This window comes from Aythya ferina (assembly GCF_964211825.1).
Source record: "Aythya ferina genome assembly, chromosome: 12".
NCBI classification, from domain to species: Eukaryota; Metazoa; Chordata; class Aves; order Anseriformes; family Anatidae; genus Aythya; species Aythya ferina.
The window spans coordinates 20188672-20216171 of NC_140308.1; the positions used below are offsets into that span (position 1 = coordinate 20188672).

The window sequence follows — 27500 nt, forward strand, 5'->3', positions numbered from 1 at the left end:
TAGGAAACAGAGCCATACTTTGAATAGCACATTAGTTGAAGGATTTGCTAATGACTTTCTACTGGACTATTTGAGGGGAGAAACTCTGTTCATTGTAAGCTGAACTGATAAGAATGACCTTAAACAGCTGTAGAGCTGTGTAGAGTGAGCTTTCTTGTCTGGGGGGGTCCACCAGATAAAACTTTCTACCAGCTGAATGAATGTTATAATGTTTCAGTGGAAAAAGAAAAATGATCTTTATCAAGCCTGCAGAGTAATTTTTGTCATCACCAATTTCTTAATGATTTTTGCATGCCTACTTAATGTGCATGTATGGCACTACAGTGACCTGATAGATCATAATGGCTCCAGAGGAGCCATTGCAGGCTATTGGACAAGTGATCTATGAATTAAAAATTCTTTAACAGATTTGAAGAAGCTATTATGGTTTATCGTGTCAGTGACACCTGCCTTTTTAGTATGTGGACTTACTGTGCACTTATGCCACTTGCACAGACCATAGAAATTATGTTGTTCAGAAGAGGAATGTTAGTGAGAGAAGATCTGAAAAAAGAAAAAAAAAAAAAAAAAGTTGCAGACGGGCTGAGATTTTGAAAATCTGGATTTTGAAAACTTACTAACTAATGTTTAGTGGACTTTCACTGTAGGTTTTCTGTATAGCCTGTTAACATAGGGAGGATTTAATGAAATTTGGGCTAAGATTTAACTTTTTACAAAGCTTGAAAGTGCATGCTGGAGTTGGATTCCAGCCCATCCATGGTAGTCTGTCATGGGATCTATAAAGCTGTGATTTGCAAAGCTGTACATTCTGACCTTAAAACCAGCATGACAAAGCATGACAATGCATAGTCTCAGTTGATTCTACCGCTAATTTCTGCATTGAAAAAGTTATGTGATTTTACTATTAGGTTGTGGCAATCAGTGAGCTCCCTTTTCGTATTCCCTACATACTATTAAATCTCTGAAGAAGTGAATGGTTGAGGCATAAAATGATCTCCTTGAATTTTCCCACACAGAAATGAGGCTTTAATTGCAATCACAATGGAAGGAAGAGATTACATTAGGTTAGGGCTGTGGAAATGATACAGATATCTACTAATAAAAGTGGGTTGTCCAACCACGGAGAGATGGGTGTTTTTATTTGGGTAAAGGCATACAAACAGAAATGTAGTGGCTCTTCATGCTGGAATTATGTTATAAACTCAACCCTCTCATGAAAGTGTTTATATGTACCTAGAACAATGCTGCCCAAAAATGTTGGACCAAGAATACGTTGTGATGTGAAGCTTTTGGCAAAATGAGGCTTGATCACATACCTGATGCTTTAAATAGTGTGGTAGGAAGAGACTATTATCACTGTTTAGCATCTTTGTGCTTTCTAAATGGGAATTTTGAGAGTGGTGAGAATTGTGGATCAGCAGTGGACTACATGGTCTAGCTTTGTTGACATCAGGTTGGGAAAATTCCAGTTGTTTAAATGCATGTGTTGAATGGTTGATATCCATTTTGACTTCGAGAGACATGGGAATGTACTGTGACATTGGTTTCTGTAAAGTCTTGTGGAAGTCTATTTTGTGGAAGTGGTGCACTGCTAGCTTCCTTCATGGTTCAGCCCATCAGTTTGCTCCAGAAATGCCTTTTGTTGCAGTGACATATATATTGTTCTTGCATTTTTATTCATATAACTTGTTTGGGAAGTTGCAATATGACAGGATATCCAAACACATGATTAACAAAATGTGCTTTGCCTTTTTTTCTATGATATATAACAATGTGGGATAATTTCTTAAGAGACAGTGAGCATATTTCATGTATTTTGATTCCCAGCTCAGATGGCTTTTTTTCTTCTTTAAGGAAACCACAATTTGCAGAACAATGAAGGAGTCTGGGAGTTGGAATAGCCTATTTTAAAAATAAACACACACATATATATATATATACATACACAGTGGAATCTGAAGGTAACCTAACTGTTGGTTCTAGCTACCAATTGAACATGGTCCTCAAATCTAACATGTAGTCATACTGATGACTGCCTGTGACAAACAGGCTAAAGTGGCCCTTCTTTTCAAAAACAATATAAAGTAAAAAGTAGAAAAACAAGAGCACACTTTGCATGTGCATTAAACCTATTTTTTGACATTTGCTTTTTTTTTTTTTAAGTATCTATAAATAAGAAACTTAGCTCTGAACTTAAAAATAAAATAGATCTAATTTAATAAAGAAGTCCTGGTCATGTGAAGTTGCAGGTGCTGGTGGTGTTTGGACATGAGCATAACCCTAAAACAAGACACAAATGTTAAATGTCTGCTCCAGACAGGATTCATACACTATGTGATGGAATTTAGATTCTTAAATCTTTATGTGCGATGCTTAGTAATATAAAATTCTCAAAGTGTCTAGGCACCTTATTCAGGTGACTGTCCATGTAGGTCCAGGTAGGTTCTTACATACACAGAACTAACACCTCTTCCTGTTCATATCTAGAACTTCCAGGTTTTTGCATAATGGTGGTGCCTGATGCAGGATCCTGGAGCTCAGCCAGGTGCCTAATAGATATTGCAAGACCCAGCTCCTAGATAAGTGCTTTATTGGATGTTGATAGAAGTGCTTTGTTTAATCAGGACTGTGGCACTCCTGGAAATTCTGGAGTGATCATATATGTAATTCATTTTGTTTCTATTCAGTATTTGTGAGTCCTGTACATTAGGCAATTGTAAAATATTTGGAAAACACATCATTGAAAGTAACATTTCACATATGTATTTTCCTATAAGTGTGTTTAACTGTTAATGAAATCCATGGGACTGAAAGCTGTTGAGACAGAAATCTTATTCAGGAGACTAGAGCTGTAGTGCTCTCTGACTCATTTGATCCTCCCATATCTCCTTTGGGATGCAACCGTTTTTAAAAGGAATTACAAATAGCAGTAGAAGAATAGCTTTGCTGGCTATTCAGTCCATGGTGTTTCAACATAGGACGCAGATTAATGTAATTTATTGTGTTGACTTTTTTTTTTTTCTAACATCTGCTCAGTACATGCAAACTCTTTCTGTATAAGCTCTGAGGAGCCATCAGTTGGTAGCAGTTATAAAACACTGGGTTAGATATACACTGGTGACTTGGAGGTAAAACTCTTTATGCATTGGCTCTCCAGTGCCTTGAGCTATCTAATTGTCTGCATCAAATAACCCCAATGTGCCTTGTGTCAAGTATTACTGATGTCACTATTGACATTGTGTCAAAAAATGTCATACCTAATGTTTGTCACTGAAAAATGGTGGCAGAATCAAAATTTGACAAAAAACACTTAGGGACAGATAATGAAAGTACTGTGTGTCTTTCTCATTCCCCTCAAAGGGAGCTAAGTAAATTGTGAGCGTCTACTCAAATTTTCATATGTAATACACATTTATAGTTGTTTATTTCTAGTCACAGAGATTATAAATCAAATTTCCAAAAATATTGGTAAACAGGTGAAATTACCCCCGAATGAGTTCAGAATTACCCAAGTTAGTCTACACATCTGCAACTGGTGTAGAACAGCTCCACGTGTTCAGCCAAGGCAGTAGATAGCTTCAAACATATCAATGCAATTTGCTGTAAGAATTGTACAGGGTACTGGGCCATGAAAAGTCTAGTGAAAAACAAACACCACCACAGATTTGGTTAGTTTTATTGCACTTCGCTGTATATTGTTTGAAAAGTCATTGTCATGTATGGTAATGGGTTTTTTTTTGTTTGTTTGTTTGTTTTGTGAAGAAGGTGTTGTGTCATATCAACCTGCATTAAAGTTCACTTCCATTATGCATGGCTTGCTATAGCTTAGTCCCTATGGGTTTAATATGCAAATACAACACGTTTCCTTCCATTTAATTTAAAGTTCTCTTTCTTGTATTTAGCAGTTAAGTAATGAGAATATCTGTATAACATTAATACTTTTATTGTATTTACTAACATAAATATTTGCTTTCTAGAAGCAATGTTACACAAAATTCATGAGGTACAGTCTAAGCAACTGTTGGAATGTTTGAGGTAAGAAACCTGATCTTTGGGAAGATCAACATCATGAAAACAGTCTCCACTGTTTGTAACTTGTGTCCATAGTGAGGAGGCTTGGAATGGCAGCAGGGCAATGAATGCATACTGTGTCTCTGTTGAACCCCAATGAAAAGTTATTGTCATTATAATTACGTTGATAACAGAAAATATTTTGCATGAATTTCAGCATATCCTTGTACAGTCAAAACAGTTCTGCAAGGTCTTTCTGCAACAGATAAGGGAAAATAAATAGAAAGAGACCTTCATTTATACTAAATGTTAGGAATTGTAAAACCTGTGCGGAAAGGAAGACTTGAGTCAGCTTTGTTCTAAATGCTGATGAAGTTACATTAACTGCAGCTTGAAAGCAGAGCAAAAATTGTCGTCTTTGAGGCATCATCTTTTCCATGTAGTCTGCTCCTTCTCTCTCAAATTATTTGGTTGTCAGCTATTATTCTCAAGTGTTTGAATTCAACTTGCACTGTAACATATTATATCCATATATCCATATTGCTACATTTGTTACTCAAGTGATGGTCCTGATATATAATCAAAGCAGCTTTGATTAGGTGCACAGATGACTTTCAGTGATAGATACATGAAAGAGTGAAGTTTTACCAGTCTTTCCTCTACTGGAGTGTTTTTTCCAGATTGTAGAGAAATGTAAAGAACCCATCTAAAACAGCAAGCCTCCCACAGAGTTATTTCTGATGATAAAAGAATTTGCCTGATTTGTTCAGGTGAGTGTTGATATGAACCTAGGGGCAGTTTGGAACCATCAGGTGGTAGATTTTTTTTTTTTCAGGGTGGGCTTGAAGTTGAGAATGGGAGATGCCCTTTACTTAGTCACAATGCCACTCCTGTTATTTTAATTATTTTTATTTTAAGGATTTCTTTGCAAGGGGTCTTATACTTTTTTTTTTTTTTTTTTTCTTCTTAGCAAAGTAGTCCTACTTAGCTAATTTATTTTTCAGCTTTAAAACATCAGCACTTTATAGATCTGAATTTCACAATGTGAGGATGATTGCTACGTACAATTTGCAAAATTGTGATTAACCAGCCCCTGTTTCGAGTCAGTTCTCCCTAATTCACAAAAGGCTTCCAAGAATAGTCTGCACAAAATTCAGTGTGCAAATTGTAGGGCAGATTTTTAGAGGGCAGTTTAAAGAATGAAGTCCTAAGGGTTTTATCTATATTTATATCTCTTGTTAAACCAAACTCTTATGTAAATGTTACAATCTGTAAATAACAAGCTGAGCAGCTTTCTTAAAGGAAAGATTGCATCCACATTTTTTGAGATTTGGCAAAATTATTAACTTACACGATAGACTAATATACAAGTATATTTGGAAGCAACTAATGCTAGCCTGTTTCTTCATCTGTATTTTATGGATATTTAAAGGTTTAAGAATACATAGACCTTTCATTTTCCAGTAAAAATCATCTCAAATTGAAAAACACTGCCCTTAGTGATGGGTTGAAAAAATAGATAAAGCTTTTGTATAGTTTTACTTTTTATAGCCATTAATGTTGTAGTAAATCTTGTATTATTGTATACAGTCTAGATTATTCTTCATTCTTTTGCCTTTGGACAGGAAAGAAATTACTGGCTTCCATCAGTGTTATTGGCAATCCCCATATTCTGACATCTGTTCCTTTCTAAACATTTTACCAACCTTGATGAAATGTAGTTTAGTGTTAGAAGCTGACTCGAAGAAAAAATTGGATGATAAAAAAAAAAAATAATTGATTAAACACCAGAAGTAATTTACCAATGACTATCAATATTTTGATGGCCACTGCAGTTTATTTCAGAAAAGCCTGATATCTTACAGAAATTTTAATCATATTTAATCTTTGAATTAAACTGAATAAATGAATTCTCATTTTTAAACAGAAGGATGAGAGACTGATTTTTCTCAATTTTAATTAAACTATGAGTTCTATTCCTGAGAATGTTTGGGGCATATTTTATAGATGCCATCCAAAGCACCCACTCTCCAGCCCCCCAAAAATAAAATAAAAAAAAAATCATTTTTAATACGTAATGGTGATGTCATTTATTGTTTTGTCCTTTACATGGAGCTGTGCTAGTGCAGTGCTAGACATATATGTGCCAGAGCTAGACCCGGTGAATGCGTAGGGGTGTTCTGCAGGGCACTCAAAGAACAAACAAAGGTAGTGATTCTCTGGTAAACCACCAAGTTTCCATGCATACCTTCTTTATCAGCTGTGCTTCATTAAAGTAAAACAAAGTAATAAAGATGGGCTTGATTATACTCTCTCTTGCACCAAGTGTAGAGTAATTAATGGGTGTCTTTCCCCACCCCTGTGGGGTGGAAAACTACAAGAGGACCCTTATGAGAGGTTTTTGAAAGCTGGGGCAAAAGAAGGGGGTGAATGTTTTGTTTTTAAGAATTGGAACAAACTAATGATGTTGTGAAGGATTAGGGTATGAACAAAGTCTTGGGATAGGAAGTATGGGGGGGAATAAATTGAAGAGTTACTACAGAGTATGTGTTTTGATGTTATAAAAAGTGGATATACAAGAGAATGGGAAGAGAAGTTCTGCAGGTGTGATTAGATTTTTTATTTTCTTATTTTATTTTTTTTTCAGAAGCACTTAGCAGCAGTTTCAATGTAGCTGATGAAATTCATAGATTTTACTATGTACTGGTAATGTTTGGCAGCAGAGTTTGAGCAATGTTAAACTGCAAGACAAATCTGGATCCTTACTGAATCTTTTCTAGTGAAGCCATAATATTTCAAAGTGGGAGGAAGGCATATTTTTGCAGCACTATATATGTATATGAACTATTGAGGACAAAATGATATTGCAGCTCTTGATGAATTCACTTAGTTGCACCAAGATTTTCAAAGGTGGAATTACACCTCTAGCAATAGGATCTTATAGGACTCCAAAGATGTTTTTTGATTCCCTTATGTTGGAGAGTATCTTGAACCACTGAGGGTTCAAGGTAGTTGCTAAGCTATCTGAAGTGGAGGGGATTTGAGAGATTTGTTTTCTCCATTTTTACTGAAAATTTTAATTTGAAGGAAAATTTTCCTAACAGCCCTTCTTTTGAAATGCAGCACAAATTTGTAAACAATTTTCCTTTTATTTCCCCAAAGTCTTGTATGGTAGCAGAAACAGTGGGTCTAGGCTAAAGTGGTGTGTAAACTGACAGTTTTTGGATTCTACTGCTCTGTGCTAATCACAACAACAAAGCTCACACATTTCAGCCAGAGACCTCTCAGCATGTTTAATAAATTAATTCAAAGATGAACTCTCATGGTTTCTTGCTAAGGATATTTAGTAGAGAAAGTAAATGTTATAGACAAAATGTCACTTTTTAGAAGTGCATTGTTTTTCTTAAAGCTGATTTTTTTTCTTCTGAAAATATATTGGATTCAACTGTGCTTCTGTGTACCTACAAGGTGTACAGTCTGATGGTTTGGAGGCTGTACAGGGAAAGGTGATGACCCAATCTGAGATTCAAACCATTCCCGAGTCTCAGAGTTCATCCTAAAAACAGGAGATATGTTTTGTTCTTCCAACGGAGTGGTCAGCATTTAAAAGCAGTTGATTCAACATACATGTAAGTGTGTTTTACACATACATTTGGAATTATAATAATAATAAAAAAAAAACCACACCTTTTCTCCTAAAAGTTGAAATTAAGAGATAGAAGAAGGAAAATTGTCACACTGTAGTCATGCTTAGTATCTCTTGTGCAAGAAATGGAGGGAGAGTCACTTGCCCCAGTGTCACAGAGCTAACTCAGCAGGAACCTGACACAGGACCCTGGAGCCCTGACTAACCCTGGCGATGTGATAATCAGTAGGCATCCGCCCTCCCTTGTCAGACCTATAATGCCTGATAGCCTTCTCGTACCATCTTGCAGGCTGCCTTTAACATATGGTTTCAAAGCTGTTGACGTTCACCTGCTTAGATATCTGTACAAACTACTAGTAGGAACTACATAAATATCTAACAGATGCACACATTCGCCCTGGGATTAATGCATTCTGGACTTGGACCCGTCAGCATCACACCCCTTCGCAATCACATTTCATTTTTTTCTTGCTCATGTGGTGTACACCTGTGACATGCTGGCAATGTACTTGCTTGCAGTGAGAGAGCCCCTCAGGTTCAAAGCTATCCTTATATCTTTGTTCCATTATGGGTGAACCTTTTGAGGTTTTCTCTTAGTTTTCAAAAGGCTTGAGCATGGCATTACATCTTTAAAATCTAGCCTGACCCTCTTTTGAATATGCTGAATATAAAAGCAGAAATAATGCAAGGAGAACTAGATAAATAGATGCAGGGAGACATCATAAAGAGGAAAAAAAAAAGCTCCCGAGCTTGCCAATATTACTTCATGCTTTTTATTGCAAACCTCTAAACTAACAATAGACCACCACCTCACACAGCTGGGTGTGTGAATTGAAGGTACATTGAATGTGTGGGCTTTCCAAATGTAGCACAATAACAGGAACACCTGTGCTAAATAACTTTGCACTGACTTTATTTTATTTACAGTATTTGTAATCCTTCTCTTTTAGAACTCTGCATGGCAAGAAGTAATGACTTTTCAATTTCAGTATCAGTTATAGGACTTCTCTCTCAAGATTTGATGGAGCTGTTAGAAAATCATGGCGATTTACATGCAGTAAACAAACGTAGCATAGAATTGTAAAATGGAGGAGAGATTGTTCATCTTCTGGACCCAGCTTTGTTAATGTTATGTTGGCTCTGGCTAGTGGTCTTCTTGCTGTTCAGTCCTTTTTTTTTTTTTTTTTTTTTTTTAAATTGATCAACAGCTGATGTTTCAATAGCAAATAACAACAACAGAAAGGTTTGGAAAAATATTGGTAGTCTAAATATCATAAATCTATATCTTAAGGTGCATCACTGATTTCAAATTATTAATATTCTGTAATTTGTGTCTGTTTAATGAAATGACATACAGAAATTCCTCATTTTTACTTTTTGATTCGGTAACTTAATTCTCGTTGCTACAGAACCACGTAGTTACTATTGGTACTAATATTATTTGGAGTCATATATTAGGTTTAGAGTTATGTGTGATGATAAATTCCAGGGGGAAAATAAGTTTCTTTTCACTGCCAAGAATTTACTGTAGCTTTCTGGGCTATGAATTTGAGAACTATAAAGATGGACATCATAGGTAAAATACAAGCTTACTTTTTGGTCAGTTTGTTAGCAGTGTAAATGAATCCAAGGGCCAGTGAACTTTTTTTCTCCTCTAGTGATACCCAAATTTGAGTTGTTTTTTTTTTTCACCCTACCAATTTATGAGCATAGTTTCTATTAATTTTACATCTTTCTTACATTTCTGTTTCTTGAAATGGAAAATATTGGGTTCAGTCCAAAAGAAAAATTTATAGCCTGTCATTGTAGCCTTGTGCTATTTTAATACAATAATACAAATGCATTCCCTCTTTGTGATAAGTGTATTATTTTTCCTTTTACTTTCTCATGTGATGCTGAGACCCTTTCCAGACTTGCTTTGTCTCTGTAGTCCCAGGGATTATAAATGCTCTACAAGCCTTTAAAGATATTTGTTATCCTTTCAAGCAAGGGGAGCAGGCTCTCTTGTTCTATCCCAGTCAGAGTGGGACTGCAGAAGGCAATGTTTATCTTATAGGCTAAAAGCTGGGCGTTGTGGTACTTCCCTGTTAGGTCACCTATAACCTTGTGCATGTTTTCCTGTGCACTCTGTGGGAAACATGGCATCCACCAGTGTTGAGGAAAGTAAAAACTTTTACAGGCCCATTTGAGCTCCTGTGGATGTGCTCAGCAAGAAGGAGAGGGAGCTTACAACACATGTTCTGCATGTTTGGGAAGTAAGAAGGAGACCCACTGGACAAAATTTTCTTTCCAGCAATCAAGGGAAGATGGGAGTCCCACAGCAGTAATGTGGACTTCTCTAATTACCACTTCCAAGTTAATAGCATCTGGAGCCTTTTTCCCTTTCCTATCTAGCAATTACAGAGTGGGATAGATTAACATGTTGCAGAAGCTGTATGGTGGACTACGTTTCTCACTGTTGGCATTTGGTTGTTTGCTGAAATTGATACTTTCAGTTGAAGTACTGGCTTTTTACCTTGTGTTGCATCCCAGACCATTTTCTTTGTAGGCAATGATTCAAGTACCACCCAAATTATTTATTTACTTCTCTGTTCCCTGCCCCCACCAAAGAAAAAGAAGCACATCTTAAAAAGCTAAAGAAAACCAGTCAGACACATGTTTTGCACATGAAGAATCACGTCTATAGGAAAATGGGATCCATATGTGTGTTTTGGATGTGAGCATCAATGCTCAGTTTAGCTTTGCCCACATGCCAGGGTGTGTGTGCCGCTGCTGAAAGCTCCGGATTTTGTTGCTAAATCACACACAAAATTTGAACTCAGGGTTGAGTTAGAGTCATAAGTTCATAGTTTTCTGTTGTTTCTTTTCCCATGTATAGTGTTCTTTGTTTACAACCCAAATCCTCTCTAGATTAAACTTTAAAAATACTCTGTGATTTAATGGACTTAGGATCAGATTCTAACCTCTAGTGTGAAACAAGCCTGACTGTAGCACTCAATAGCAATAGAGGATTGTTTACAGTTGTGAAGCAATGACCGCCAAACATTATTCAGAAAAAAAAAAAAAAAAAAAAAAAAAAAAGTTGCTGGAACTAATTTTTGCATGGATTAAATATTCAGATTAAAAAAAAAAAAAAAAAAAAAAGTAACAAAAAAACAGTAACAAAAAAAACAAAGTAAACAAAAAAAAAAAAACAGTAACAATAGACGGTGACATACACAAAGGGTGGAAGAAATTACTACCATTCCAACATAGCATTGCACTTTTTTTTAAAAAAACATAAGTATCTTCATAAAAAACTTCATATAAAGAACTATGCTGACTTGAAGCTATCTGCTGCATATGTCCTGCAGAAGGGTCTGAACAGATGGAAGATTGTCCTGAATAAATCTGTTTGCAGTTTTCAAAAATTTATAAAGATAATTGTTTTTTCAGTTCATCTTCCAAGTTTTGGGCTTGTTTATGCTTACACATTAATTTTATTCCTTCCTTTCACTTTCCTCCTAAATCAGAACAATCTTGTAACTTTAAGATCAGATCCTTGCTGTTGTTCAGGTACTTCATACTTGTCTGGTAGCAGACAGCATCTGTGACTTCCCTGGCCTCCTGAGGATTTGAAATACCATTGCTAGGACAGTCTAGTAAGTGGCTGTAGTAGAAGCAGTATGCAATTGCGCTTCTCTCTCTGAGGATGTATTTGTAACAGAAGGACAACCTCTGACTATGATTGGTTTCCTGTTGAATGCAGGAAAAAGAAGAATTATCCAGAGAATGGTTCTGAAGCTTGTTCTACTGTATTCCATTCCTACTGTTTTGCTATCACATCTCGGTGATTTTTCAGGGCATGATAAGTGAGGTTCTAGTTTTAAATGTGGAAAAAGCTTTCTTGTGTTTGCACAGAACTTAGGTGTTTTGGGAGTATTAATGCTATGTAATATAAATAAAGCAAATATGAAATTACATGATACTTCAAGGATGGAAAGATGCCTTTGGAGCATTTAATTGCTTGATTCTTTTGTCTTGTCATCACAGTCTTGCTCGTGAAAGATAAAGCAAACTGCTTGCTACCAGCACAACATTATACAATAACTTTTAAAGCTTCCTACTAGGGCTTGATGATCAATTACTTCATAAAAGAAAATGGGGTGTTTTTCAAAAGCTGTGCTTTATTTTCATTTATAATTATCTCCACATAAGTCTTCAATTTTGAGTCTTGAATTGGACACACATGCACACCGACTTACATGAAAAAGATCTGTGACCAAAGTCATGCAGTGTTTCCATACTATAATTGTTCTCTGAATCAGGCCCGCAGTCCTTGGAAGTTCCGGAAAACCTACAAAAAGCTGGTTTGAGTTTACCTACGGGCCTTGGAACTCTGCTCAGGTTTTTATGTCATAAATATATGTATATATTTTAATGGGATGGAAGTGCCTGTAACTTCTTGTTGTGTTACCTTAGTACTAGAAGGCAGTTTCCTAAGACATGAGACCTGTAAGAGGCATGCTATCAACTGGAAACCTGGTCCGTGCGAGTGTTTTTGTGATCTGCCCTTGCATCTTCTCCTGAATGTTCTGGTTAAGTTTTGTGGTTTAACAATCAATCATATTTCTCAGATTCTTAAGTGGAGCATATATTTCGCTCATCTGTTGCATAAACCATCCATATAAAGATAAGATGGTTTTGATTTTTTTAAGAGAGGAAATCACAGAATCACAGAATTTCTAGGTTGGAAGAGACGTCAGGATCATCGAGTCCAACCTCTGACCTAACACTAACAGTCCCCACTAAACCATATCCCTAAGCTCTACATCTAAACGTCTTTTGGTTAATGGTTAAGCTGATTTTACCAAGGTGCTGTTGTTTGCAGAAAGTGTGTAAAATACATATAAATAGTTTCACTTCCTGTAAGGTGACATGGATATTTTAATTGTAAAAGTATTATTTATGAAATTTAGACGGATTTTTGATCCTTGAGTTGAGCTTTTAAAATTTGGCTGTGGCTCCATGTGAAGTCCAAATTTCTAAATAATTTAGGTGGTAATAATCCATAAAGTAACAGCAGATCCCAGAGAGTTTCTTGGGATTGTGCACTACCTCAGGATTATGACTGTGAAAAGCACCAGAAAAAAAGGCTAAGAGGGATCAATCCAGGTTACTTTTCCTTGGGCAAAAAAATAAGAAATATGATGACTTCTCAGGAGCCAGACCTTGTGGGAGCCTCAAGGAGGAGGTCCTTTCCTTTGGATGAGCATGTACCTTACATGCGAGGGTGCTACCCTTTCAGCTTACTGATAAATTCACACACATTTCTTTAGAAATATAAAAGCCAGCACTGGCATGAATGCATGTAGAAAACCTTGGTTTCATATCTTCCTATAGATGGTAACTGCCATATTGTGAACCACCAGGACCTCTCTGTCAGTTCACAGAATCCCATTGTTTCTGCCGTGCAGCCCTGGCATTATGGAGGCGAAGTGGAGTGCTGCACGCCGTCAAAGGACTACATCAGCAAATCAGTGGCTAATAAAGACAGGCAGCAACAGCAGCAGCAGTGTTGGCCTTCTCCACAGCAGGGTACCACAGATGTTTCAGATAACAAAGTGAGCTTCGCTGACAGAACATGTGTGTAATATATAAAATAATGGGGAAAAAAAAAAAAAACACAGGGCCACTCCAATCCACCCATGTAAAAATGATTTTATTTATAAGTGAGCAGCTGAATACAAATGTTGTTTGGTTACATAGAAGTTGTTTTTTTTTTGTTCTTCTTAAAAAGGAAAAGAAAAGAAAAGAAAAGAAAAGAAAAGAAAAGAAAAGAAAAGAAAAGAAAAGAAAAGAAAAGAAAAGAAAAGAAAAGAAAAGAAAAGAAAAGAAAAGAAAAGAAAAGAAGGCTGATGTGAATGAGAGACTTTGTATGGTTTCTAGTAAAACAGACTGTGCATTGAAGTATTTTTGTTGTCTCGAGGATGGGTCCAGATTTTCAACTGGGTTAAATCAATGCAATTTTATTTCCTAGCAATAGGAAACACATATATTTATTTTTTAACTTCCTCTAAAGATCTGACTGTGCTATGGTTGTGGGGGAATCCCATGGCCAAAGTTTCCTGCATAATCTTGTGGATGGCTGAGGAAATTCTGGACAGAAGCAGCTCTACTGAGCAGTTGCTACACAGAGGAGTTTGGCAGAGTGAAGAAACTGATAGGCAGTGATGACCCCCAGCTGCCAGAAAAAAAAAAAAAAAAAAAAGCAAAAAACAAAAACAAAACCAAACAGATCTCATGTAAAATAATTAGCTGGGAAATGGAGCCATTACAGCAGAAATCCTTGTTTTTGTGATATTACAGTCCCAAAGTAGTAAGACTGACATCACAGTTGTGTAATCACTTGAGTAAAGGAGGTTTTCAGGGTTCTTTCCTGCACCAGTCCCAATGGTGTGAGTAAAGAGCATGAGTGGGGCACCCTAGAAATTGCCAGGCCACTCAAAGTGGCCCACAGTGCAACTGATACCTGTATATGGTACTGCAGTGTTGGGGTCCTGTACAGCTTTATCTGCGGCCAGCTGAAAGAGTTCAAAAACTGAACTGAGAGCAGAAAGCCCAGGCTGCCTGGTCATCCCCCGTGTGTGCTTGCATGCCACGAGTGCCAGCCACGTGGGAGCATGCAACTTGTTAGGCTGCTTTTGAAGAATAATAGACATGATGGAACAGGAAGCTCCTATCAGAGGCTAATAAATGTTTCCTTGTAAAATGGGGAGATGCTTATGTGAGTCCAGATACAAAGTGAAAGTAAGACAGCCCCCACAGGAATTACTGAGGTAGTAAATGTACTTACTAGGGCAGTGTGTGTTAAAGCGAGACAGAAATGGGCTAAGACCAGAAGAAAATTAGAACCTCAAGTGCAAGCTGAAGCAGACTGGTCAAATGAAATTCAACCTTTTCCTCTGAGAAAAGTGTGTATGCTGGTATCTGCATGCCTTGATTACCCAAGGTTGGCGAGGCCAATGAAAGAACAACAGTGTATGATTTCTGCCATCTGTCCTGTTTTAAGAAGTTAGACATGAACATAGAATATGGTAACCAGCTGAAGAAGGATTTGGCTCTCTAGATGTACACATTTTTATGTCCAGATTGCGCTGTTACAACTACACCATTGCGATGGGTCAGGGTCTGTTTGGCTGTCAGGATATCGTGGCATGTGGTTCAACATTGTGCTAAGATCCTTTGAGACTGCCTATGGGGTATGTGGTTTGTCCTGGCACTGTGCTCCTCTGCAAGTTGTGTGTGTTTTATTGTATTCGGGATACAGTCATGTAAGTTGTAAGAGGTAAGGGCACATTTATTTGCAGTGAAATCAACACGAAATCAGAGACAAATGATCTATAGTGGCTGTCTCTGAAGCTGAAATACAACTACAGCTAAGTAAATTTCTCTGAAAAACTTATGGCTACATATATGTAGTGGTGTCTTTAGCAAGGGTTATATTTTCACTGGTTGACTAAAGCAGGGTTTGTAAAAGCAGGAGTTGCCTATTGCATTCTTTAACTGAAGAGAGTAAAATAAATCCTGATTTGAGCAGTGTCTTATAATTGAGATCCACCTTGAACGTGCCAAGGTCAGAACTCTAGACACACAAAATGCTCGTCGAGCTGCCCAATAAGGTACCTTTATTCAGCCGAATTGGAAAATTTGTGCATAACTCAAAAGATCAGAATAGAGTCCTTACTGAACAAGGTTAGGAGGGATAGAGACAATCGGCTTATATAGAGTATTTTTACTTCATAGGAACGTGGTTCTGATTGCTGAAAATGTATCCCTTGCATGAAGTACAAGCATAATCCTATGCCTACTTTGCCCTTTGAGTAAAAGTATGCTTAATAGCAATTTCAGGGGAAAAAAAAAAAAAAAAAAGCTATTTAAAGCCTGTTGAACAGAATATCCACTTATAGAGGGAAACTATAAGTGAATAATGTTAATGGAGTTCTGTTTTGTAAAATGCATAGGACAACTAATAGAATCAAGCTACTATAACAGTGGATGATTGAATTACATTTAAGAGAGTACCTAATTTATGACCTTTAAAAATAGTTTCAGAGCTGTCTGCTGGATAGGTTTTGTAAATCCTAGACCTCCATACAAAAGTTTTTAGGAGTCTCATCTCTCTCTTTATATTATGGTCAGAGAACCATTTGTGCTATTGTACCTCAGTAGTTCCATTAAAATATTTAAGTAGGCTAATTACTAAAAGAAAAAATTGCTCTCTAGAGGAAATTATTATACCTGTTTATTAGTGTGGGAGAAGTTCTTAATCTGAGAGTAAATTTTGAACAATAGCAATGAACAATGACCAGACCCAGGGCCTCCTGAGAAAAAGGAATTAAGCTTTATAAATACTAATTATTGATGTTTTTCCCCAAGACAGAAGTTTTTTTGTTTGTTTGTTTGTTTGTTTTTTTGTTTTTTTGTTTTTTTTTTTTTTTTTTTTTAGTTTCTGCGTAACTTCCACCAATCACTGGTGTATTATGTACAGGAACATGAAGTTTTACACACTTACCATTTTCCTCCCATTTATTTTTACTGTTTCTGTTTGTTTTATTGCTGTGAAACTCTTGATTCAGTGTTATCATGTGCAAAGGAGATCCCAAATTTACTGCACATTTTATTAAAACGTTTTCAATTTTTATCAGTTTTAGAGATCACTCTTGCGTTAGCATGAGTGATTTGATGCTTATTTTGTGTTGCATTCTTCAGGAAAGTAAAGAAAATTTGAGAGCCCTTCCACATAGCATTGGGCTTTACATATAGATGCTGTGTAGGAATACCCTTTTAAAACTCTCTGTTAAGTTTTACATCACTCCTTAAAACATCCTACAATTTTGTTAGCTTTTGTGCTGGAGGGTTATGCCTGCTGTGGTGTCATTCATTGCTCATCTTAAAAGAAGGCAGAGAACAAAGGTGGAATAAGCTGCTAATCTTTTGGATCAGCCAGACGTTATTATTCAGTGGTATATGGGAATTTAAGGCACCTGTCCTTAAGGGTGAGAGGTGTAGGAGGGGGGCTTTGAGGCTGCCAGCAGCAGTCACTTCCTTGTAGCATCCTGGTTGCCTGAGTGCTGGTGCGTCATGCTGTCTTAAAAGTGGCTTTTGCCTGCTGGGTGCAATGGAGCTCTCCACAGAGCATCGCATTTCCAGAGAGCTACAAATGGAATTGGCTAGTTTAAGAATGCAATCTTTTTATTTATGTATTTATTTATTTAGCAATAAAGTCTCTAATGCTTCATGGTCCCTAATGCTTCATAGGTGTTGATTGTTCACTGAGAAAATGTGGTGCTGTAGCTCTGCCTGGGTTCCTGTTGAGGTAACCTCAAAATTATGACCGCTGCATAATCAGGGCCAAAAGGGCTGGACTACATGTACAACTAAGAAACTGACTGGAAAAAAAAAAAGTGAGATTTTTGTGGTCAGCCATATTTTTAGTTCTGTGCTTTATAATGTAAAGTAAAAATTGTATTGTTTTATGGAGAAGCTCTGTTAGAGGTCAGCCCTTGTCTTAAACAGCCACTTGAAAGTGCTCCCCTTGACTCCCAATACAATTTCCTCTGACTGTTAGTTAAAGCCCATTTCTGCTATGTCTGTGGTGTTCACAGCTCCATATGGTGGTTGCTTAAGGCTGATCTAAGAGTAAACAAGAAGTACAGGATTTCAGTCATACAAAGGTATGGCATTTGGTCTACAAGAGTGAAGAAATGCAAAACAGGGATACTACTGTCTTTATTTTACACCAAATGCGATAGGAATCAGAGAGCAGATCTCACTTTTGGTTTTGTCACTCTTGCAGGTTCATTATCATACCTTTTCCGAGGGAAATTCATTTGTGATATTATTGGTGCTCTTCTGAAAATGAAATTACTACACCATCATCTACATTTGGTATTTGCCACAAGAAGAGCTTCTGGCTTTGCCCCAGACTGCATACAGTCTGGATACTTTTACAGTGAATATCTCTGAAGCAGTGAGGAACATTTTTGTGAGTATGAGATAGAATGTCAGGCTAAAGCACCATAAATAATTTATAGTCTTCAGATAATTGTCCTGTGAAAGTTTCCAGTGCTGTGCTTCCAGTTTTTTCCTCCCACCCCTATTTTCAGTTATCAGTTATAGAATCTTGACTTAATATTGTTAATTGCATAGTAAACAGAACAATATTGTTTGCCCCAAGACAGATTACCATTTCTCATTACAGAATTCTCATAGACCACAAATCATTGATACCATCTCCACCAGTTATAATAAAGTTTATCTTCAATCTGATAAAAGGCATGTACTGAATAATAACTGTTGCTCTTATTGTAAGTGGTTTAAAAACATGCTTTTTAAAAAGCTGGCTAGTTCGTCAAAGTTGTAATTCTGAATTTGTCATAGTAAAGTGAGGTGAGAGTTGTGGACATAAATGGTCAGGTTTCCAAAAACTTCTCTCTGGGTGCAGTGTGTGTGGTTGCACTTGACAACTGGTGAACCTCTTGCTATTGGCAGTCAACTGCACCTGCAGTCCCACTTTTCCTGTGTCAATCTCTGTTGGTACTTCAACCTATTTTTCAGTGTGTTATGTGTTTCCATATTCATCGTATTCATGAGGAATTAAAGTGAGTTTAGTTGCTGTCAGAAAGTTTACCTCATCAGCTCAGATTGTAGAGATCCTCAGTGGTCTGAAGGTTTCTGGCTCAGTCCCCAGGATGAGTAGTTACACCTGCAAAATTGCAGGCATGGAAACCAAGTCCTGGCTAAAACCAGAGTGAGAACCATTCTCATTTTACTTATCTCCAAAATTTTTTCCACCCCATTAGCTCACCTCTATTTATGCATGCTCAACAGGGAGGAAGAGAAAAATTAGTACAATACAAACTACTAATATAGATAAAGAGAATGGTATGGCAGAAGTATATAGATGAAAAGCGTTGCAACATATATTGTACAAGGGAAAATCTTCCAGTAGCAATTTTCCATTTTTCCCTGTCAAATTTAGAGGTACTCTTTGGTAGTGTCATATCTACTAAGATGGGAGTATTTGCATCATTTCATAAATATCCTGAAGAACAACATTGGCTGAAATTTTAGTTGTCACCTGAATTTAGCATTTTTTTTTTTTAACCTGTTTCGGTTGAGGTTGGACTCAGCCATGAACTCCAGTTCTGAATACAAACTTTCTCAAAGCGTAGCTCTACTCCTAACTCAGGGTAGCACTAGTTTGATGAGAAGTGCTAACATTTGGAGCCAGTTCCAAAATTCAGGGACTTCATAAGAGAACTGAAAATATTATGCAGGTCCATCAGGGTATGGATCTGGTGCATGAGGTTGTGACTGAATCAGGTTCTAGTGTAATTCTATGGGGAAAGAAGGATTCAGAAGGATTCTTTCAGAGTTGAACCCCAAACTCATTAAAATATTACAATAAAGTAATTAATGCACATGGCCACTAGACACTCTTAAAATGTAAATTTCACAGCTGTAAGAAATTAGATTTGTTTAAAAATAACAGAAGGCTCAAGTACAAATTATGGACTAAAAGCCTATAAAGTTGCAAACTTGGTTTTAAGGCACTTTTTTTTTTTTTTTTTTTTTTTTTTTTACCAGATCATTTACTTTAGCACTAGCATTCAGAAACTGAATTCCTTGTCTGTCTGTTGCCTCTGAAGTTGTAGTCAGGCACCAGTGTGGAACTGATTAGCTGGGAAGTTTTCTTATCAGAAGGTCAGACTTAGAGTACAAAACACATTTTTCAACAAGCCTGTATCCCATTGGAATCCTTGTGTTCAAGAGTTGCTAGGCTTACAGCTACAGACACAATATTGTGAAATTCATTGAACACTGGTGTGCGTAGTTGGCACAATTGGGAAGGCAGGTAGTGCCCCACCAACACTAGGTATTAACAGGTGCTGGGACCATCGTTTTTTTCACTGTATGTGGATTTTGGCTGACACATGAAGAACTTGACCTATTTGAGCAGTTCCTATAAGTCAATGTCACTAAACTAATTTGTATCACAGAGGCTAAAAAAATAAAAGCTCTGGAGTTCAGGAGTGATGGAGCCAACTAGATTTTGCAAGGGACACAATTCCCATCTTCTAAAAGTAGGGGCCTAATCCCCGATTCTCTAGCACTTTTTCACCCATCAGTGTTTACAAACATGGGCCTGGCTATAATGCAATAAAAGACTTTTAACTAACAAACATCCAAAGGTGTATTTCAATCCAATTACATTTGAAACAACACTGAAATACAGGGTTCCACACAGGCTTCTTGGCAAATCAACTTCAGCAGAGAACTTGCTTGGTTGAAGGAAGGAATTTCAGTCAGAATATGTTCCAGATGAATCCTTTTGGAGCCCCATTTCAAAATTTATGCTACGTGCCTACCTATTAAAAAGTTCAGATTATGACCCCTTTAATGTTATTTTAATGCTAGTTTTTAAAATGTAATTATAAATCAAATTACATTTTAGATCTGAAGCTGACAGTAGTGAGCTGGAACACTCTAAGAGCTGCTTTAAAAATAACCCCTCTCAAACTTTATTAGCAGTTTCAGAAAGAGAAGTGCAAGTGGGCTGGCCAGATTTATCCACACTGTTTCTGTCTGAGATAGGGAAAACTAGATAAGTGTCAGCTGTTTTCTGGTTTCCAGAGACGTAATGTGGGATTGTTCATATTTACCTGGAAACTGCATTTCCACAGTTTGGAAATGTTGGTTTCTTTGAATGTAAGGTTTCTTTTTCATGTGCAAGGCATCAACTTCGTATTTCTTCTTCATTTTCTCATTCTTGACCATAACTAATTTCTCTAAAGATCTAGATTTCTAAACACTGAGCAGACATACACACACAAACAACAAAACCAACCAACCAACCAAACAAACAAAAACCACCAAAGAAACCAAGTCAACAATGAAAAAACACCACCAAGTTGAGAAAAACAGGTCATAGTTTGGTGAATGCAAAAGTTGTGGCCAACTCAAGCAACCACAGGAAAGAAATGTGCTTAGTAATTGTGGCTGTCATTTTCGTCAGTGGATTCTCCTCACCTGGGTGAAGTTATGTATGTACTTGAGAAAACGGGCTGCAAAAAAGACTAGAAAGACACAGCTGAGTGGATATAAGCAAGGTTGAAGTGTTCTGTTAAAATAGTATCTCTGTAGGTTTTGGTAACTTTATGTATACATGTATATGTATGTTCTTAATGGAATATAAATATTTGCATTAGTACTTTTGTAACTCACCTAATAATTTACTAATCCACAAAGATATTGAATTGGATGTTAGATATTATTTATTTATTGACAATTCATATTATATAATTCAATTTTCCATTTATATAGAGGTGGGTTAAGGAAGAAAAAAACACTGGGTTGGTAGACACAAACAAACAATTTATAGCAACTCCTTTAGTTATATGATGAAGTTTTTCTTTTCTTGTGTATATGCAAAACATTTATTCAGTGGTTACAGAATTCTTCTGTGAATAATACAATTTCAAAATCTTTATTGTTACTTTTTGTTTATATTATTTATAAATTTACAGTCATAGCTGGTTACTTAAATCATGTTCTTTCTTCTGTTCCCTGATTGCATGAGTTACATATTCACTTGATTCAATACACAATGTAAATTGTGAGCATTACAGCTGAACGTATGTCTCAGAATTTTTGTCTGGTTGCTCAGTTACATAAATCAGCCAGTTAAAAGAGGGAGGGGACCTACTTAAGCACATGATCTACTTAAGCAGCTAATACTTAAAAAAAAATAAAATTGAGATTACATATTCAAAAGTATACATTTTGACCACTGTGTGTAGATTATATAAATTGAGTGGTCTTATTTCTATTCCCTGATTAATGGTTGATGCTATTACATCTACAGAATGAATGTCAAATTCAAACTTCAATTTGAAATTTGAAGTCAATGAATATTTAAGAATTCATTCTAGATGTTGACTGTGAAGAGGTACTAATATTGGTACAGCACATATGCTCCAAATTTTGCAGACAGACAAAACCAGAAAGTAGTTACATGTTCCTAAGGCTGTTAACTCAAAATTTTACTTTAAATTGCAGTATTTTATAGTGTTTACTCAGCTCTCTTTTTCACTTTGTTTTGCAGATGGGGAAACTCAGGCAAAGAGGTTAAAGGACCTCTCCCATCACACAGTGTGTGTTGATGTCTGTTCCTGCTCCCTAGACATGTGCACAGACTACTAGGCTTCACTGATCTGGCTGCAGCAGGTAAGATGGATTGTACATACAATGTGATTAATTCTTTAATTGACCTTAATATTTCCCGGAAAGGTGAAAGATCCCAAATACATGAATATAAGATCTCTATTTCAGTTGAATCCCTGAAAATCATGTGGAAATGATTATTCCCTGTAGCAGAGATAGAAAAAGCATAGTTGCAATGGTGTGTGCCAACTAATACCTAAAATGTATTTGAATGAAACAAACACCCTTTTTTCTGAGGGTAGTTAGACCACTGGTGTTGCGGGATAAGGGTCTTTTTTTCCACCCTCAGATAATGCTCCTTAAGGGAAGAATGGCAAATCTGTGTGATTTAAGATGCATTTTTGTCTCTTTGGTTTTGGAAAGACTGTGATGGCAGACGAGAACATGGATATTGAGAGTATGTTTGGATAGTGGGAATGCAGTGTAGACATACAGAGAGATTTTGCTCCACAACACTGAAAGCAAAAACTTCTTCATTGTGGTTAAGGTTTTACATGAGTAAGGATTATAAGATTTTATCCAGTGTGAGTACAGAACCATATAAAGAAGGCCCTTAGATGTAAGTGAGAAAGGCACTAGTGCAATTCTATGGCAAGGTTACTGCATCACTTTCTGGGGCTTGGATCCCATCACCCTTTCTCATGAATTGGACTGCCTTTTTTGTAAAGATATTTTACCCATGAATTTGTCTGGATTAATTTAAGAAGTGTCATCAAAGCTGTGTGCCAGATCTCTACTTGGTGCAAGAATCACACCAGGGGTAGAGTCAAAATCCCTCTGTGTGTTGACAGTCTGCTTACTTTTCTTTCGCACACATGGAGTTGAAGATGGAGATTTGTAGACCAGTAGAGAACAAAAAGATTGTTGCCTTTGAAGAGATTCCTTTCTGCCTCTTTACTTCATCAAGAGTAAAATTCTCTATTAGCTGGTAGTTAGGTATGTGGGAGGAGGTGTGGACAAATATAGTTTGGCCATAGGTGCCTCAGTGGAAGTGCATTCTTACAAGAGCCTCTCTTGGAAGAAACCGATGAATGGTGACTGGAGTCCTAGCATCTGATTCCATGAGGAGACAAATTTATTTCTCTAGATTGTGATCCCTGAGTAGCAAGTGACAAGGTCCCAGAAATAAGGTGGGGCTTGGTAAAATCTGATGATAGCTGTCCAATAAGTAATTAGGTATATTAAAGAAAGAATGATGACCTCTAATATTAATGTTATTTCTGGAAAGTTCCCAGATGAACTCACTTTATTAAGTTGCAGCTTTTTTTACACTATATTTCACGTATATTCTTTCTTCCCGCACGTTTGGGAGAATACAACCCAAACACTGTTACTATTCTGTAGCCATGCAGTTTGGCTGTATTCATGTGAAGAGACTGACTGAAGGAGGTTTATTTTGGAAACTGTATTTCTGTATAGTGCATAAATGCACTCACATGCTCCTAGTTAAGTGTGCTGAAGTACTTTGCTGTATATAAGTTTCTTCAGTTTTTCCTGTGTGATGTAAACTGACTTCTTATGAAAGCATAACTGTATTTTCGCTTTTAGAAGAATGCAGTCTAGCTAGGTACTGAACAGTTGGGTGGTTCATTATGCTTTGTTTAAATACTTAACTATGCAATTCTGCATTTAAGACATTTATTTTTTTTTTTTTCTGTACTTTGTGGCTTTCCCTTCTCTCAGTGTTCAGTGAAAAGAATGTCCAGAATTTCAGAATAATTGTTCTCTCATATCTGGGTAAGGATGCATGCAAAGTAAGTCTGCGTGTGTTCCCTCCTTTGGTATGCAATCTACAGTCTATATTTAACTCTGTACATATACAGTGCAAAGAATCACAGCATAGCAGCTGTTTGGTGGTGACAACGTAGGTATACAGTCTCAAAAGAACTTAAGATAATTGATTAAATGACATCTCCTGCAAAAACCTAATCTTCCTGTGAAGGGTCCCCCTTGCAAAGGCAACATGAGCATTTTTATGTTCCGTGTTTTCTGCTGCCATGCACTTAATTCTGTTCAAACTGTATCGAGAAGACTTGAGAAAAAAATCAACCATTAAAGACTTGCTCTTTGTTTTTTCAATCTGTGACCCCAGCAATCTCTTTAGCAAGCCATGGTTCAGTAAACTGGCACACAGCAGTAGTTCTACAGTGGAAAAATCATAAAACAGATGGAAGCTTTACATTTTTGTTTAGTTTTTAAGAGCAGTTTTTATAACATCGCTTAAAATCATTCTGATGCATCATACTGTTTACACTTAAAGCTTTGTAGCTAAGATGTTTACACTATAGAGAATGTTTTAAGATATTTTATAGTTATGATATTTAGATAATTGGCAAGAAAAAAGATAGTTTGTTGAGATTACAGTGATGTTGGTAACCGTGAAGTAACTTATGAGTCTCAATAAATATGTCCAGTTCGGTGGAAAGTACAAACTCAGTTAAAACAAAACAATACAAGAGTGAATACTTTTTTAGTGAAATCATTTCCTTTTCTTAATCAAAAGATGACAGCCACAGCCTTCAAACTCCCATCTGTAATGCACCACTCCACGTATCTGCATACATAGCCTTTCTTTTTATGATTGATACAGTTATATCAAATCAGTCAATTAATATTCGGCATAAGTTCAGTCAAATTATATACAAAAGTTAATAAAGTTCACTTTCCATGCAGAAGTGGAAGTGATCTAACATGAATCCCGCTCGCTGTCTCTTAATACTCCATTTTAAAGGCAAATACATGAAGACGTTTGCATGTAGAAGAACTTCTTCAGAGCATAGTTTTGGAATATTAAAAAAAAAAAAAAAAAAAAAAAAAAGTCTCCCAAAATGCATTAATCAAAAACAATTACTCCTTTTAACTTTTGTAGCTGCTCAGAAGTGAAGTATGAAATAGTCTGTGTGTGGGCCACAAATGTTGGGAATGCAAACATTTCACAATAAACATGTTTAAATGAAAGTACTTGGCTAGATATACTGGAAGATAGTACATGTTGGGTTAATTAATGCATACTCCATAAAAATAAACCTCACTTTCAAGATCTGACCAATAAAAATCATTAGTATATTTGGATCAGATGTGCTGATGGATGATTTTTATGTATACATTGAAGTTTTGGAAAGAGAATTGTCCTTGAAAAACCTAAAAACAGATTTCAATTTAAAGTCAGAACAACCCATTACAACTACTCGTGTTTTCCTATAGTGATATGATGAATTATTTCAGTTTTAGCTTCTATACCTTCAATTGATTTACTATCGATGAGCTTAGATTTATCATTTTAAATGCACGAATCACAGCTACACAGCAAGAAACTGTTCAATTTCATAGAACTTGTTTGCCTCTAGAATGCAGTATCTGATTCTAGGCATAATCAAATTACTTTACCATTTTATTTTTCTTCAAAAAAACCTTCCTGATCTTAAATTGAATCATTTGAGTACATTCAAAAAATAATATTTTATGTTAAAAATAAAATAATCTTATCATCATCTGAGGGAAATCATACATATACACAAATATGCGAACTGGCTTGGCATTGTATTGTGTTGCTGAGCCAGTTAGAAATACTGAAGAAAATTTTCAGTCTTTCATGTTGATTAGTGTCTTTCTCCAAACCTGGTCTCATTAAAGACAAAGTGGTGATTGGTGTTTGACAGATGACAGAATGCAACCCAGCTAATTTAATAGATCTGTAGTTGCTTTGTAGGAAAGGTCCATTCTGCACCCCTTAGCCTAGGTGTCTATATTTGAGTAGAATTAAGTGGAACTTACTTAGAGACTGTTTTTAAAAAGTGAGATGGATGTATTTCACTTTTTAGTCCTTTATCTGTAAGATACACAAAATCAGATATTTGATAGGCCAAGCCTCAAAATGAAGCATAATAGGAACAGGACAAATTTTTGATTTGCAGTTGGAATATAAGTAAAATCTTTTTCCTATGGTTATTATCAGCAAAAGTTTTGTTAATTGTAACAGCAGCAGTAGGTATAAGAGCACCTGTGCAGAAAAAATCTTTGTATCTTTGTGGTCATATTGACTTCATTAAAGATCAGAGACCCATTATTGCAATTTTATTGTATTTATTCTGTAGCATACACAAAGTCACTACACTTGCACGCAAGAAGAACCACTTTACTCAAAAGCCTTCATCCAATGTTATCCTGATCCACCAGTTTAGAAAGCTTTAGGTGTTCTGAATTGTAATTTGTCCATTAGTTACCTAGTTTCCTATGAGCGTTATAGAGGTTTTAGAGGTGAGGTGATAATCCTCTGTTCAAGTTGGGTAGGATTCTGTGGAAAGTAGGCTGTACAGGAGATGGCTGCAGAAGTACAATAGTCAAGAACATCGATGCTAATGGCATGGGTGAAAATAGCTGTCTGATGAGCAGATAAGTTAGGAAAGGATCTGCGAATGTGCTAGTAGACAAAGACAGGAATGTGGATGTGGCACAGATGAAGAGGGAAGAACTGGTAAGAGAGAGGCAGTTGACAAGTTTCTGGTATTGACAGGAAACACAATCTGCACAGCTGTATCTGTGGCTAACTGAAAACTGACATGATGTTTTTCAGATGATGATATATATCAAACTCCTCTTTAAAGAGTGAATAAATGTTTTACCAAAATGGAGAACTAAAAGGCTTAAAGCTGTTTTAATAAACTTAGAAAACTATTTTGAAGCAGTGACTTAGAAGGCAGATACTTCTCATGCCTAGAAATTTAGTTATATGAAGGGAGCTGCCACTGCTAATGGAAGTAAATAGTAGGCAGGAGGCTGTGGCTTGTATTTAAAATACCATGAAATAACATCTAGGTAGAGTATACCCTTCTAATTCTTATCTAATTAGAAGGGCTTGCAGATTGTTTGTTGGCCTGCCTGCTTTTATGTAACATTTTTTGTAGACAGGACTGTTCTGGAGTCATCATTCTTGCTGCATTTGGTCTAGCTTACCAAGACAAAGTTTAAATACATTAACTTGGGAACTCCTGACAAATGCAGTATCCTGGAAGTCAGTGCATGACATTTGTCATACTGTGATCCACCATCCTCTACAGCATTGCTGCAAATGCCTTAGCCAGCTCTTTATTTAAAGCAGTTGGGATACTCTTGGTAGAAAGTTCTGAGTCACAAGCAATTCTCAAGTCTCGGTTGGCACAGAGTAGACCCAGGATTTAGGACTAGCAAAATGACTTAAGTACTAAATCCCTACCTTTCCCCTCTAGTCTTGTTCCAAGCTTAGCTGATTACAGGACCAAACTTACAGATTTCCAGCTAATGAAGATGATACATGAGGAAGCTGTTTGTATAGCTTGATTTTTATTGATGAAATAAACAATGTGTTTCATTGATAAAGAAGAATTACATCTCACCATTCTAGCTACAAATATTGCCGTTTTAAACTAAAAGTACGAAGTTTTTCAGTCCCAGAGGATGATACTAGTAGTGACAATGCAACCAACTAGTTGGTTAGATTGTTAGGCCACAAGAACTACTTAAGTTCAAGGCAAATAATGGTAATTCCTATTGTTCTTGTGTAATTGTTGTAGGTTTTGAACTGGATGGTTACGCATGC

At 36.5% G+C, this 27500-nt stretch overlaps 1 protein-coding gene across 18 annotated transcripts in view; it reads left to right on the top strand.

Moving 5' to 3' along the window:
* The window catches only part of ZNF536 (zinc finger protein 536), a 353866-nt gene that overhangs the window by 81381 nt on the left and 244985 nt on the right, over positions 1–27500 (top strand). For all 18 annotated transcript variants that reach the window (XM_084533183.1, XM_084533173.1, XM_084533176.1 and 15 more), the window contains one exon: positions 21807–21928. The gene's annotated coding sequence lies outside the window, so the exon portion shown is untranslated. The remainder of the gene's footprint in view (positions 1–21806; positions 21929–27500) is intronic.